General features: G+C 42.0%; 1 protein-coding gene across 2 annotated transcripts in view; it reads left to right on the top strand.

Annotated features, from left to right (window-relative positions):
- SCPL20 (serine carboxypeptidase-like 20) overlaps positions 1-15,259 on the top strand; it is a 143,354-nt gene that overhangs the window by 477 nt on the left and 127,618 nt on the right. The window lies entirely within an intron of this gene.

Genomic DNA, 15,259 nt, shown 5'->3' on the forward strand with positions numbered 1-15,259 from the left:
GTCACAGTGCTCTACAATCAAAAGAAGAATTTTAATCCTTACATGATCACATGGATTTGTCAAATAAAGACACTGCTTTTTGATAAGCTTTTTGATGGCCTTTGCACTGAGAGCTATCCCCTTTGTACATCGATGAGTTAAAACTCTCGAAGTCTGACCAACTCTACAACCACCCTTTCAATAATTATAAATGCTGCAGACGCCAAAGTTGAGTTGATGGTGTGCATTACTTTCACAGTTAAACCCGTGTCTTTCTTTGACAGCATCAAGATTCTCAACTGACTTATGCCTTAAAATATCCTAGAATAGATGAGGGTACTTAATAAGTTGTGTTGTTTAGTGGCTTTCAGCCTATGGAAAGCATTAAGGCAAAATGTTGGGCATGACCACAGCATTGTCTTGGTTAAATGTTGGGGATGACCACAACATTATCTTGGTTAAATGAACTTTTAGAATGGTCTTCCCATGTTGCCTTGGTGTTTCTGAATGTCCTGCTGCCATGGATCTGTTGCATCCTTGGACTTATTTGACCTCAGATTGGTCCCTTCCACTGAACAATCTTAATATTCATGAGTCACATGGGCATATGTTATTACATCATGTAGCATATTGTCATTTGCTCCCTTGGAGTCTAGGCACAAGAAAGTTGTTGTTAATTTCATGGCATGTATTTGTTTATGTATGCAGATTTTTTTGGACTTCCAATGATTGATTTATAGCAATAGGGTGTATAAATGTGTGTGAGAGAGAGAGAGAGAGAGAGAGAGAGATGAATGGTGCTAGGTGGTCTCCATCTTGCTTTTGCTATCTTAAGTTGCAATATTTTCAATGGTTCTTGCTTGTTTTGTACTACAAGTGAGGAGGCTATCATCATTGGTTTGCCCGGTGGCAAGAAAGATATGGTCTCCTTTGTCCAAGGTTTGGTGTCATGTAGTTGGAGCAACCATGCATTTGTAGGATTGGGTTTTTGGAAAATCCAACGTGATAGACTCTGTGAAATTGCATGTGAAGATTGTCTTCCACTTTTTGCATTTGTGGGGCTGTTGGAATAATTGGACTATCAAGAATGGATTCATTTTTTACTCTCTTTTTGGAGTGCCTAGTCATATTTGCCAAGTGAGAGGTCATTTTCAGTGGCAATTTAGCATCATACAAGATGCAAGCATCATTTGTAGGGATAATTTGGCTTTTTGGTATGTTGTGGTTTCTTTAGTCTTTGCCAAACATATAGTTTGCTTTGTGACTCTTGTATTTTACACTCGCAGTCACACACACACACACACACACACACACACACACACACACACACACACACACACACACGTGCACGCACATAGGTCTTCAAAATCTAGAATGGCCTATGAGAGAAAGAAATGAGTATATATGACCATGCCATCTTGACTCAAGAATAAAATAAAAAATAACTAATTGTGTTGATGCTTATAATCCAAATGACCACAAGTATAGGCTACCATCATGCACAAAATGATCTCTCAATGATATCTCTCAATGATCCTTTTATTGACTTGTAGGATACAACCCTGATAAATAGGACTCTCCAAAAACAATGTATAGTCCTTGAGGCAAAAATTTTTGCTATGGGGTGGGCCAAGATAGCGAGTCCACTAAGAGGAGATACTTGTCTCGGATGGCGAGTGACCATGGCATGAATTTGCCTAAGGTAAGGATGCCAGGCACGATGATGGGGTGGTAGGCGCCGTGCTTTATGGAGTGTGTTGTCGAGTCTGCTGTGACACCTCTGACTCATGGATAGTGTGGTGGTGTTGCTGTAGTGGTAGTGTCTAGTGAGCTAGCTTTGGAGCTAGTGTTGAAGAAATCTAGAACCCGATGCCTCACTGACTTTGCTTATGTCTTTATCCTTCTCCTCAAAAGTTTCTCTCTATGTGTCTGTAGCTCCAAATTCCAATAAGAAGAGTCCAAGGGATCTTTGATCCTCGTACTCCATCTCTTTATGGAGAGGCTTGAAACCCTCTTGGAAAAGGTAACAGAATCTCCATTTCATCTCATAATATGTAGTGCATCTACAAATAAAGTGCTCCTTAGACTCAACTTTCTGGTGGCATGATTGGCAAATGCATGCATCCTTAGGTATGTGTGTATATTGTCCTATTTCAATCTTGAGTTGGTGTGATGATATTTGTATCTATTCAGTAGCACTATGTATCCCACGAGAGGTGGATATCCATATATGTTGGCCTCCCAATGAATCCCTTTGTTGACACATGTAAGAAATGGCATTGATATTACACCATCTTCATGCCAAGGGACTCTAGGGGATGAATCCGTGTAGGATTTGTATCAATCTTCACAATATGTGACTTGATAACTTGATTCCACTCTGTATGAGTGAGATCTAAGTATAGGTTGTTAAAATGACTAAGTGACCAGAGAGAGAGTAGGATTTGCGAGGGAAAGCATAAAGTGTGTATACCAAACACTGAGAGAGAAAAGTAACACAGAAGATGATGAAAGATGAGTCATGTTGATGAAGTGAATCTGATGATATAAGGGTGCCGTAGCACAAAGGAAGCCATGGAGTGTAGGAAGACTGCTGAAGAAGCCTCTGAGTCTACAAATGCAGGATGAGGAGGTGTCGCCTGGAACAGGGAGACTGCCATCGAAGGGTGAGGAGCCTCTGAATCTACAAACGAAGGGATGAAGAGTGGTACCTACGAGCGGGGAGACAGCCGATGAAGCCTCCGTTTGCAAACACAAGCTTGATGAGGTGACGCCAGCTGCTGAGAGTGACACTAGGTGGTGAGGATGAGCCAGATGCTGAAAATGTAGATGAAGATAGCCTTTGGGAGTGAAACGCTAGCTGTGAAGTGACGTCAGAAGGGTGGGAAGCAGTTAGGAACCAAACACAAGGTGCAACTGCCTCTGATGAATGTGATGCCTGCTGGAGAGAGACACCAGATGGTGAGGCAGCCAAACACAAGAAGGTGGAGCCACCAGAAGGGTGGAGGATGATGCCAAATAGGGTAGATGCTAACACCAAGGGAGTGTGGACTCCAAACGCAAGGTGTAGGAGCACAGAAGATGCTGTTGCCAACAATGGAGGATGGATGCCAGTTGAAGAGGAGCACACTGCCACCATAAACACAGCCAATTGGAGATGAAGGTTGGTGCCAGGAGAGAGAGAGAGATGATCAAAGAGAGTGTCAGAAGATTGACGAAGAGAGAGTGGGAGTGACGGACTGAATAGCTGTAAGGAATGAATGAGAGAGTAGCCTATAAATAGACACAATTAGTCTAGTGTGGTGCCCCTTTTTGGGGCTGCAAACCCTAAACACAAAACACAAAAATGCAAAAATACAAACTGTGGGTGAAGGGTTTCTCAACATAGGCAATCCAAACTATATTGTGGTGGTGGGAGTGCATCCATCTCTAATCCATGTGTCGTAAACCATAACTCCATCTCTCCATACCAATAATGTATCTTCGCACTCTTAGCTAAATGTTTAGAGGAAATCAATGGCAATCATGGATATGTATATCTATGGAGCTTCCACACTCTCTGTAAGCAAGTTATTGATTGAAATCTTCATTACCCTAGGTATTGCTCCAATCTCTGCTCTAAATTGATGCCCTGCTTGGGCCACCCAAGCTTGTGTGGTATTAAACACCATCACCTTGGTCTTTTGAAAGTTCACTGTCAATCTCCCATCTATGCAAAATGCTTGCAAGTTGCAATGTATCTACATATCTTTGCAAGCCCTTGAGAGAGTTTACAATGGATACCTCATCATCCGCATACAACAAGATCGGTATCAAAATGCTTGCCAAGCTTGCACCTAGTCCCCCCTAATCTATGCACAACCTAAGAGCTCATTGGCATAAACACCAAATAGAGTAAGTGAAGGCACCCTCACTTCACCTCAATGGTATTGTCCATCATATTGGAAATCCCTCTTGGAGCACGTACCCTCCTTATCATTGACTCATAGAAGTCATAATTTCCCCATTGTAGATCCTTTGGAGTGCTAAACCAATAGGTTTTCTTGAGAGGGTAAAGCAAATGATATTTGGCAACAAAGAGAGTGATCCCATCAAATAGTCTATTGTACTTGATCCTACCTTGGGGTTCCAACATGTGAGCCCTCTTGAACTTGGCCATCGTGAGATGTCTGACCATTTTGTATGCATTTGCCCATGTGATGAAATGTTTGTCATACTTTGTTATCTCTTCAGTGTCACATGATGATCTTTGCATGCTCATATCCTCTAGGACAATCTCTTGATACATGGCATCATGTGTATCATACATCATTGTCTAAGCAATACCTGTTCACGCATTAAAATCACTGATAGCAATATTTCATCCATATTGCCAACCTATAAGAGATCCTCATATAGTGGCATGCAAGGGGGACTCCTTCAGTTGCATCTCTTGATGATACATACATAGAATAGGTTGGTGGAAAATAGCAAACTACTTTGTACAACTCTTTTAGTCCATGTTTGCATACTCGGATCCATAGGTATCGTGCCTTAATATCTGTGTGTAAAACTTTTTTCGGAGCATGGAGCTCCTCCTTAAATAGTATTGCTACTCCATATCCTCTTGTTTTCCCCACTATGCATGACTAAGGGCAAAAAATTGAGTCCCATCTATATCCTCATACGTTTGATAAATGCCTACCAATGCATTGGTGCATCTTAGTATACATGGCGATCTCTATATTCTTGAAAGTGTCCTCAAAATAACTAGCGTATGAAATTCACATGTAGATTTGATCTATGGGGTAGTGAACATGAACTTACAGTACACATGCTATTCAACTCAGCAAAGAAAATAAATGACACAAAGAACTTGGCTAGAGCGCTCTTGCACAATGGATGACACTAGATTGGCCCTCAAAGGTGAATGCCCCTTACGGTATTTCTTCACTATCGAAGATGAGCCTTTACACAAATCACTTGTCACCCACCCGTGTGATCAACATAGCTGTCACAAACCAACACTCTATTTGCTAATAATTCCTTGTGTGCTTGGCTGTTTAATGGACCAAATTCACTCCAATTGCTATATCCTCAATCGCTCTCACCAACCTTGATCAACGATCGTTGAATTTGTCTCAATTACACACTCAAACTAGTGTATCTTCAAGTGTTTTGAGCTGCAGTTACTCCAATGTTGACCATCACAACATTGAAAAATGCATCCATGGTCTCTCACTGCTGCCACACTGCAATCAATGAAGAATTCACACGAATCCTAGGCCGATCCAATTCATTGAATAAGCCTCAGTCTTGATTATTTAGCAATCTTAGAGCATTGTCCTAACAAATGCACGTTCGATTCACTATCAAATTGAAGTAATTTAGACTTATAAACTTGTTGTCATAAACACTAATCTTTGACATGCATTTGCCATGAGATTGGATGCTGAATGTAATGCTCTCAATGGTTGAAAATCAGGACTACATATTTGAATATGTTTGCCCTAATGTGTGTCCCAAATCTCCAATGATTTGGCAACCCAAAACAAGGGGCACATTGGGTTTTTTAGTTGAAATGTCTTGAGCAAGCAATTCCACACCCAAAATGATAGATTTTTTGCAAGCCCTAGCCACTGATTTGTTGTTAACAGCAAACCCTAGTTCTGATTTGTTGTAAAACAGAGAGAGAGAGAGAGAGAGAGAGAGAGAGAGAGAGAGAGAGTACTTTTTTTCGTAATTAATACAATTACCTTTTACGAAAAAAAAAGAGAGAGAGAGAGAGAGAGAGAGAGAGAGAGAGATTGATTGATTCTTGGTTTTTCAACACATCAGGATTGTTGCAAACCTCTCCCCTGACTACTCATTGCAAAAAACTAGCAAGCACAAATTTTCTCTTGCTGCTATAGCTCTTCAAAACCAAGAATGGGAGAGAAAGAGCCTTCAAATAGCCAAGATCAAGTTTCTAAATGAATAACCAATTGCCCCTTAATCAAATCACATTTTAGATTAAGAACTAATAAATGACTTGACCATTGATCAGGTGCAAACATTCAATTTAATGAAAGTTTCACATTGCACCTTCTTCCTTTTGCCTTGCCCTTATACCACATAGCTTATACTTTTTCAGTGCATGCCCTAGTGTCAAATCTTTCACTGCTAGTGGAATGATCACTACACCAAGAGCTAGGGATAGTGGAATTAGAGTTTATCTTAATTGAATCATCAAGCCCATTCGTCATTTTGGTGACATATTCCCCTCTTGAAACTTGGCAATTGACTCCAATTGCATGCAACCAAAGGTGTACCAAAACAAGTACATTGACATGTGACATAAGAAACGAGCCAAGCAACTTGTGCACCTGTTGTTGCCATATACATGTCCACAAGTGTAATTCAAATCACATTTGCCCAAAAAGGACCAAGTGGCAAAAGAAGTTGCCTCTTGTCAAAAATACCCATCAAGTTGAGAGAAGGTTGTTTAGGGGTTGGTTGAGGGTCATTCTAGCATGGACCATCGCAATGCTTTGTTTTAATTAAACAGTCGGATTCCCCTTGTCCGTACCAGTTTTGAGACGGCTGTTCACCGCCTAGGGAGGGCCGCCCCGCGAGGGACGACGTTCTGCCCCCGTCACCCGATCGGCACGCGGAGGTCCGCCCTCGCCGCTGGGGCAGCTCGGGCAGACCCTCGACAGCCTCCGAGGTCAAGAAGCAGACCCCTAGACCCAGCCCTCAGAGCCAATCCTTTTCCCGAAGTTACGGATCCGTTTTGCCGACTTCCCTTACCTACATTGTTCTATCGACCAGAGGCTGTTCACCTTGGAGACCTGATGCGGTTATGAGTACGACCGGGCGGCGTGATAGGATAGGGGCAGCAAGTTTCCTTCTCCGCCTTAGTGAGAGGTGGTGGTAGAAGAGGAGGGCTCATCAATTGCATTGGCGTTTTACCCCCCTTTTGAAGTTGTTGGCACTATCAAAATTGCCATTACAGGTATCGATCGAAAGATACTCCCTTCAGCTGATTTTCTCTCTTGTCTACCAATTTGCCCTCAATTGTTCTCAGCCAATTCTAGCTTGAGGCAAAGAGCAATTGCAGTAATTGTTGCTGAAACCCTAATTTGCAGCAGAAATCAGGGTCTCCACATCCAATGTGGGATTTGTTCCCAATTACTGAAGACCTAGAATTTGGAATAGCAACTCAAGGCAGGATATTTGCAGCTGAACCAAGGGATAGCCCATTCTCAAATTGTTATGGCCCGCTTGCGAGAGATTGTGACCAAATTAGTGCTCAAATGGTCGTACTATCAAGGAGCAAATTGTGCCCAAGTAGTGCTGGTCATTTATGGCAGCCCACTGTATTGAATTTGAAGGGAGATCAGCCTATATCTCTTTGTACTTCGACTTTCAGTTTACAGCAATATAAATAAAGAAATACTGCAATGGGCACCAATTGTTGGAGCCAATTGAGTGTTTGCAGTCTAAGATTAAGTGGTGAAGTGTACATTTTCAGATTTGTGTAACTAATCTTTGCTGTAATTTAAGAACGTACAGCACACCAAGCAACCACTAGATATCTTGATGGAGCTACAACCAAGTTTGGCTCCAATTGAAATGCCTCAAGGTAAAGTTGCAATGATAAGGTGAATTTGCTGAGTCATCCTTTTCTATTCACTTCACATCCAATGGTGCATAGTTTTTAAACTTCACTAGATGACAATGAGAACTTTACCTTTAACCTTCCTTTCCGTATGTATCAAAATTTGTTTAGGAATGAGGATATCATCCAGTTCCTCAACTTCCAACTAAACCTCATCAAAAGCATCCACAGGCACATCTGCACAGAAGATCTCAATAACTCACATGGAATGCATTGTGAATCTTCCAATGATCAGGAAGCATCAACTTGTAAGCCATCTCATTGATCTTCTATTGTACCTGAAAAGGATCATACTAACCGATGCTTAGCTTAGGAAATAGACTTTTCCCGCCTTTGCTTCTTCTTAATCTGGCTTTTTCAAAATGCAAAAGAACCCAATCACCCTCTACAACCTCTAGGGCCATATGGTGATGGCTTGCTACTTTCTTTTTCTTTGCTTGAGTATTTTGGAGAGCATGCTGCATGATGAAAGGAAGATGAGAATTTCGGCGTAGTTTTATATTCTCAAATATTTCTCTCCAAAATAGACTAGTCCTTCTCAGATCCCTATCATCACCAATAATAGATAAAGGCATACCATGATACTTGAAGATGTTCCACATGAACACTCTTTCCATATGTTCTATTGTGATCTTTTTCCTCATGGGAATGGAATGAGTGTGATTGCCTATCTGCATACCCTCTGCATATCATAGACCATATCCCATCATTCCTTGTACGTATCCTTAAAAGATCAAATATAAAATTCATGGCAATATTTTCCCACGGTCTATTTGGAACATGCTGAGGGTGTAACAAGCATGGTACCTTCTGATGGTCAAATTTAACTTTCTAATAGACAATGCATGTCCTAACATAGTGATTGACATCATGACTCAAAGCTGACCAATAAAAGACGTGCTTAATTGCCTTAATAGTAGCATCAATGCCCTTATGCCTTGCTCCACCAACCTTAGTCCTAAGTTTCTTTTTAACACAACCATCCATGCATCATTAGAAAACCATCTCTGATAGTGTAATACCCATGATACTGACCATTAGACAATCGATCACACACTGGCACAATTCTCATCCTTTGCATATTATGTCCTCATCTCATTCAACTCGTGATGATAGGCAATGTACACATTTGAAACTTGTGGTTTCCTTGACAATGCATCAGCCACAACATTTATTTTACCTTCCACATGCACTATTTGAAAGTAAAGCATGGATAAGAAGCTTGCCCAACACATATGCTTGTAAGACAACTTTGTTTGTGTGAGGAAATATCTCAAATTCTGATAACCTGTTTGCATAGTGAAATTAGGCCCAAGAAAATAGTGTTTCTAGGTAGAAAGAGCGTGAATTACAGTGAAATCAGGCCCAAGAAAAGTGTTTCCAGGTAGAAAGAGCATGGATTACAGCAATAACTCTTGTTCAGAGACTTGCAGATTCTTTTTTGCACCTTGCAACACTTTTCTTTCATAAGCTATTACATGTCCTTATTGCATCAAGACTGCACCAGTGCTATTCCTGCATGCATCACATTGGACAATAAAAGCTTTTTGGAGATCTGGCAAGATCAGCACTGGACCAGAAGTAATATTTTCTTTAAGCTTTTCAGAAGCTGCAATTTCTTTTTCAGCCCATTTGAAAGGTACAACGTTTTTCTACAAAGCATAAAGAGGCGAAGCAATCTCTATAAAGTAGCAAATAAGCTTGTGATAGTATGATATGCACACCATCCTTGGATACTATATGCCCCATGAAGTGAATCTCCTCCAAGAAGAATTCACTCTTCTTTGCATTGATGACCAGCCTATGCTTTTTGAGTTTTACCAATACAATTGTTGAATACTTCCTATGCTCTACCTCATTCTTTGAATACACAATGATGTCATCAAAGAAGGTGGCAAAAAAAAGAGGGACACAATCTAAGGATATGATCCATCGTACGATTAAATGTTGCAGGTGCATCTATAAGCCCAAATGGCATAACCAAAAACTCATACAAGCCAAAGTAAGTCCTGAAAATTGTCTTATGTAGATCCTATTAGCTTGCCTATGTTAGTCTTGTTGTCAGTCTGTCATCTCTTGGTTGTGAGGTCCTATGAGAATCTGATGGAGACGTAGGAGCTTTGGCAGTTTAGGTGCATTTTCTTTATTTGTTGGCTTCTTGTGTGCATTTCTAGCCCAATTTCGGCTTTCCATAGTTTGTCCACACTTGCCGGACATCATCATTGTCATTTGGGATTTTTCCGTGGTCTCCCCTATTTTTTTGCAATTTTTCTCTTTCAGTGACTAGCATTTAATGCTTGTTAGCCAGCATTTATGGCCCCTACAAGAGCAAGTTAGTCAAATTTTTGGTGTTTTGGCTATTTATAGCTGCGCCCCCACTTGGTAGACACACATACTCTTCAGTCTTCAGTCTTCCGTTTGCAAGTGCACACTCTGACACTTCGATTCTTCATGCTTGGTGCTGCCATCGTGATCTGGTGCCCTCACTAACACTTTGGGCTGCATGTAGGGACTAATCAGTCCATCCCCATTGTATCAACATTTTTCTTCAATCAGTGCAATATTCTTCCTTCATCTTTTGCTTCCTCTCTCTCTCTCTCTCTCGCTCTCTCTCTGCTTCTGTTTGTGTTCATGTTTCTCTTCCATTGCGTACTCTCACATGGTAATGAGGACACAATCTGGAGGTTTCTTGCAGAAGAGTAGGTTTTCATTGTGGAAGAGCAGCCTAGATATTCAAAACACAGATTTTCAGCTTGTGTTTACTACGTTTACAACCCATATAGGTGGTCGACTGCTCACTTAACTTTCTTGATAGCTGGGCGATAGCATCTAGGACCCAGGGATAGCATCCAGGTGGCCCCTATTTCCTGTTTGACTTTCTTATTAGCCAGGCGACAGCATCTGGCGGCCCCTATCTCCTACATAGAGTAGTTGCTTTGCGCTTTTGGAGCTCCAAGAGGAAGAAACCCAAGCATCTCTAATCCTCAAACTGCATGATTCGTCTCAAGGATCCAAAACCCTCTCGAAATAGACAGTGGTATCTGCCTCATATATCGTAATGTGCCGTGCATGGGTAGATGTAGTGTTCCTTTGTCTCTGGCTCTTTGTTGCATAGTGTGTGAAGAAGAGTGTGGAGGCACTGCTAGGGTTTTTACTAAGGAAACACAGAGTGTATGACCACGATAGAAGCACAACAATACAAACACAAACACCAAAAGCAAAACTCAAACCCTAAATGCAAAACTCAAAACTCAAACATAAACAGAAGAAGGGATAGAAAGGACACAACTCTAAAGTGAATGAATGCTATAAATGAATGTAAGAGTATACATTGTGCCCAAGGGTAAAGCCGTGTGTCAGAGAGTGACGTCCACCGAAGACGGATCCCAAGTGCTGTGACTGCTAGTTGGAGTGACCGAGTGAGAGACAACAAACGCTGATCATCAAAGTGTGAGGAGACTAAGGCGATTGCAGAGAACGATGGTTGATGGTGTGGGCGAAGTAGCAAAACATAGTAGTAGAACATCGCAGTAGAGCACGGCAGTAAAACGTAGCAGTAAAACGAGGTGATGGCAGCAGTCATGAAGGCTGGACAGTCACGTGTGGACTAATGGCTGGAATCTGCACTCAAGGGTGAGAAACCTGCACAGACGGGATTGAGGCTGAATGGGGGTAGCTTGTCTATTTATAGATAAGGATGGACCACCCAGGGTTTCACTAAACTCTCTTGAACCACTCCTTGTTTTAGGGTTTTCATTAAATTAAGCTTGTTTTGGGGCTGTTTAAGTGGCTAATCAGCATGGAATGCATTTCTTAGCTCACGTGTGGACTAATGGCTGGAATCTGCACTCAAGGGTGAGAAACCTGCACAGACGGGATTGAGGCTGAATGGGGGTAGCTTGTCTATTTATAGATAAGGATGGACCACCCAGGGTTTCACTAAACTCTCTTGAACCACTCCTTGTTTTAGGGTTTTCATTAAATTAAGCTTGTTTTGGGGCTGTTTAAGTGGCTAATCAGCATGGAATGCATTTCTTAGCTCAACATAGTGGGCATATGCGTTTCTCTGTCTATATGCCCTCCCATTGGCCTGTCTCAATCCTTGGGTGGCGGGATGAGGTGCGGATCTGACCAATAATTGTGTGCAATCCATGGGGGAGTTGTGTATCCATGTAACTGGGTTGGGTGATGAAACCATCCTTAGATACTTGAAGGAAGTGGGTTTGCTAGTGTGCCATCCTCGTGCCATGGGGGGAGGGGGGTCAGATCCAAGTCTTCTCCGTATCTGACCTCAATATGTCTACTCTAATTACATGGTTCAGCTTTGATCGGCTTAGGTCAAGTGGAGAGAGAGAGAGAGAGAGGAGAGAGAGAAAATGATATATTAATGTCTATAAGAGGCCAAAATGACCTATGAGACATGAGCTACAATCATCTTTATGATGATACAAGTGTAAATGTAAATGAACGGTAGAGGAAAGCTAAATGCTAAAAGCTAATGTTAAAAAAGAGAGCTCTAGCTGATATAATCTTTTTTTCGTAAAAGGTAAGCTGATATAATCTTATGGGTTATATAGGGCCTAGCTCTAGCTTGAGCAATAATCTCTTGTATCTGCATATAGATGAACGGTAGAGGAAAGCTAAATGCTAAAACCTAATGTAATCTCCTGTATCTGCATATAGATGTGCCGCTAACGTTTGTATTAGGGTCTAGGACATCTGGATTGGCCAAGCTGGACAGCTTGATCAATGCATATCCCTTGTATATGTGTAGAGTCTAGACTGGCAATGTGAGAGTCCCCTTGATGATCCTCCTGTGTGTGGGCTGAGATTGTAACTGCTCTAAAGCCTCCTAAGTCTTGCCCATGAAGAAATCTGTAGGTTTCCTCTGGATAGAGCCTCGGTTCCTTGAGACATTTGAAAATGTTACATTTGAAAAGTCAGGGAATTTCCGGAGTCCCAAAATAGCTGTCATGGAATGCTGACTAATTAAATGGAAAATAAACAGTGAACAATACATAGCTGATGAGTAATACATAGCTGATGAGTAAATAATGATGTCTAAGCTAGATACAATGTGGAACTGCTTGGGAGGCAAGAGGAGGGGGGGTGATGCAGGCAGCTAGGGTTGTAGGCCAAACATTGCAGACAGTGTGACCTTGCACAGAGAGGGTGTGACCTGTAGAGAGAAGAGGCCTGCACCATGCATGGCAGGTTGCAGGCATGACCTGCAGGGAGAAGACGGCTGTTGACAGTGTGACCTTCAGAGAGAAGACATTACAGCGTGACTTGTAGATTGAATACGCTTGCATGTCAAGTCTGCATGCATGATTTACAGAGAGCAGATGGCTGTGTAGCAGGGCTTGCAGCTGTGACCTGTAGATCAGGTGTGCATAGACAGATTCATGGGCAATAGAGCAACAACAAAAGAAGCAGTAGTTCTGAACCAGGTCAAGGGCCGTGAACAGACCTGCAGGGAAAAATGTCAGTGCAAGTATGTGCTAATCTGCCTGGCAGGATGGTGCTAGGACTCCAGGGGCTTCATTCTTCTTGCCTTCATCAGGGTTTGCAGGTAGCAGCCTGTACACAGCGGTGCAAACCTGTGCAGATGGACAGATTTGCAGCTGTAACAGTAGAGCAATAATAAGTCAGAGAGTTGGGTGGGTTGAACTGGTTCATGGCTGATCCGAACATGCCTTTTATTGACCAAGTAGTGGCAGCTTTGGGCCCGGACATGGAGGAGGAAGAGATGATGCCATGTACGGATTTGGAGCCAGTAGTTAAATGCAGCAAGCATGCTGTGGATGGTCATGTATAGGGTGTTGATAGCTCATCTTCTCACACACCTTGCCACTTTTGCCTTGGACTAGGGGTAGTTTGAATGAGCTTATTAAGCACATCCATTTTACTCTATTTTATGGAAAAGGGCATCTGTCCATATTGGTATTCCTTGGATTTCCTGGAGTCATGTTTGTATTGCCAAAAGCATGGGTTGTGGGGATGTTTTGGATGTTGAGACTCACGTGGTTGCTCTCCGTTGGTCAGTATTTCAAGACATTTGTGATGATCATCAACCTCGGGCTTCTATCGTTCGTTTTTTTCTTGAAGACAGGGGACTTGTGCATGCCAATAAGAAAATTTAGGGCTCATGGTGGCATATACTCGACACCAACTCCCAACTTTGATTCCTTTGCCAGTTCTACTGACCTAGTTGGCATGCTCATGGAAGGTTGTCCTTCAGAAGGTGAATTGGCATCCAACGAAGAATTGATTAGTGTCACAACTCTATAGAAACAGAATTTGTATCCTTTGATTCTTGGCATGCCCTGGAATCATAGAGTAGATTCAACCATCTTCTCTCAGAAAAAGAAGGTAGAACTCACCAACAAAGGCAAAAAGTACGAGATCCAAGCTGGAGTTTCTGGAGACACCATACCTATGGTAAGCCATATGCAAGTCTCTAGAGCAATTAAGGATTGTGTTCAATGTTGTCTGCTTTATGTCACTGATGTAAAAGATAATATGAATGCTGAAAACCAAGAGCAACTTCAGCTCTTGGAAAAGTATAAAGATTGTTTTTCGGAAGATCTTCCTTATCAGCTTCCCCCAGAAAGGCCAGAAGACCATCATATTGATATTATCCCGGGCAGTTCTCCTCCTAATATAGCACCATACCGTGTGAGCCGTCCTCAACAAGAAGAACCGGTGAACAAAATGGTGAGCTACTTGGCCTAATTAGCCCACGGTTGAGTAGGTCTTCGACTTGCTTTCCGATTTCTTCTTGTTGAGGACGGCTCACATGGTATGGTGCTATATTAGGAGGAGAACTGCCCGGGATAATATCAATATGATGGTCTTCTGGCCTTTCTGGGGGAAGCTGATAAGGAAGATCTTCCGAAAAACAATCTTTATACTTTTCCAAGAGCTGAAGTTGCTCTTGGTTTTCAGCATTCATATTATCTTTTACATCAGTGACATAAAGCAGACAACATTGAACACAATCCTTAATTGCTCTAGAGACTTGCATATGGCTTACCATAGGTATGGTGTCTCCAGAAACTCCAGCTTGGATCTCGTACTTTTTGCCTTTGTTGGTGAGTTCTACCTTCTTTTTCTGAGAGAAGATGGTTGAATCTACTCTATGATTCCAGGGCATGCCAAGAATCACATCGCAACCATCAAGGTCTCCGATACAGAAGGTATCTTCGTCATTGTAGCCTTGAATTTGAAACTTGAGCTTGCCAATGTAGGGTATCACAGTCTTCACTGTGTCACCTTCATCAGCATTTAAAGCTTGGCGAACTTCTGCCGGAGTGTCCATCTCTTCATTCTTTAATCCAAGCTCTTTAGCTAATTGCAAGGAAATAATATTTTCATTCGCCCCAAGATCTATCAAGAATAGTGCTTGCTTACCTTGCAACTGTCCCCAAGCTTTTAATAATTTGCGCGTCTCTGGAGTGTGAGTTGTGTTTGCAACTACATCACTGATAGCATTGATTTTCACTGGCGACTTAGGCTTGTTGTCAGAAACCTTGCTTTGTCCCTTGTTTGGACATTGCTTCGCTATGTGGCCTGTTTGTCCACATTTAAAGCACTTCCCTTCTTTCATGAAGCGTTGCTTTTCTTCTTCGGAAAATTGCT

The sequence above is a fragment of the Lygodium microphyllum genome, chromosome 1 (assembly GCF_053477565.2).
Source record: "Lygodium microphyllum isolate KBCC chromosome 1, Lygodium_microphyllum_v1.1.10, whole genome shotgun sequence".
Taxonomy (NCBI): domain Eukaryota; kingdom Viridiplantae; phylum Streptophyta; class Polypodiopsida; order Schizaeales; family Lygodiaceae; genus Lygodium; species Lygodium microphyllum.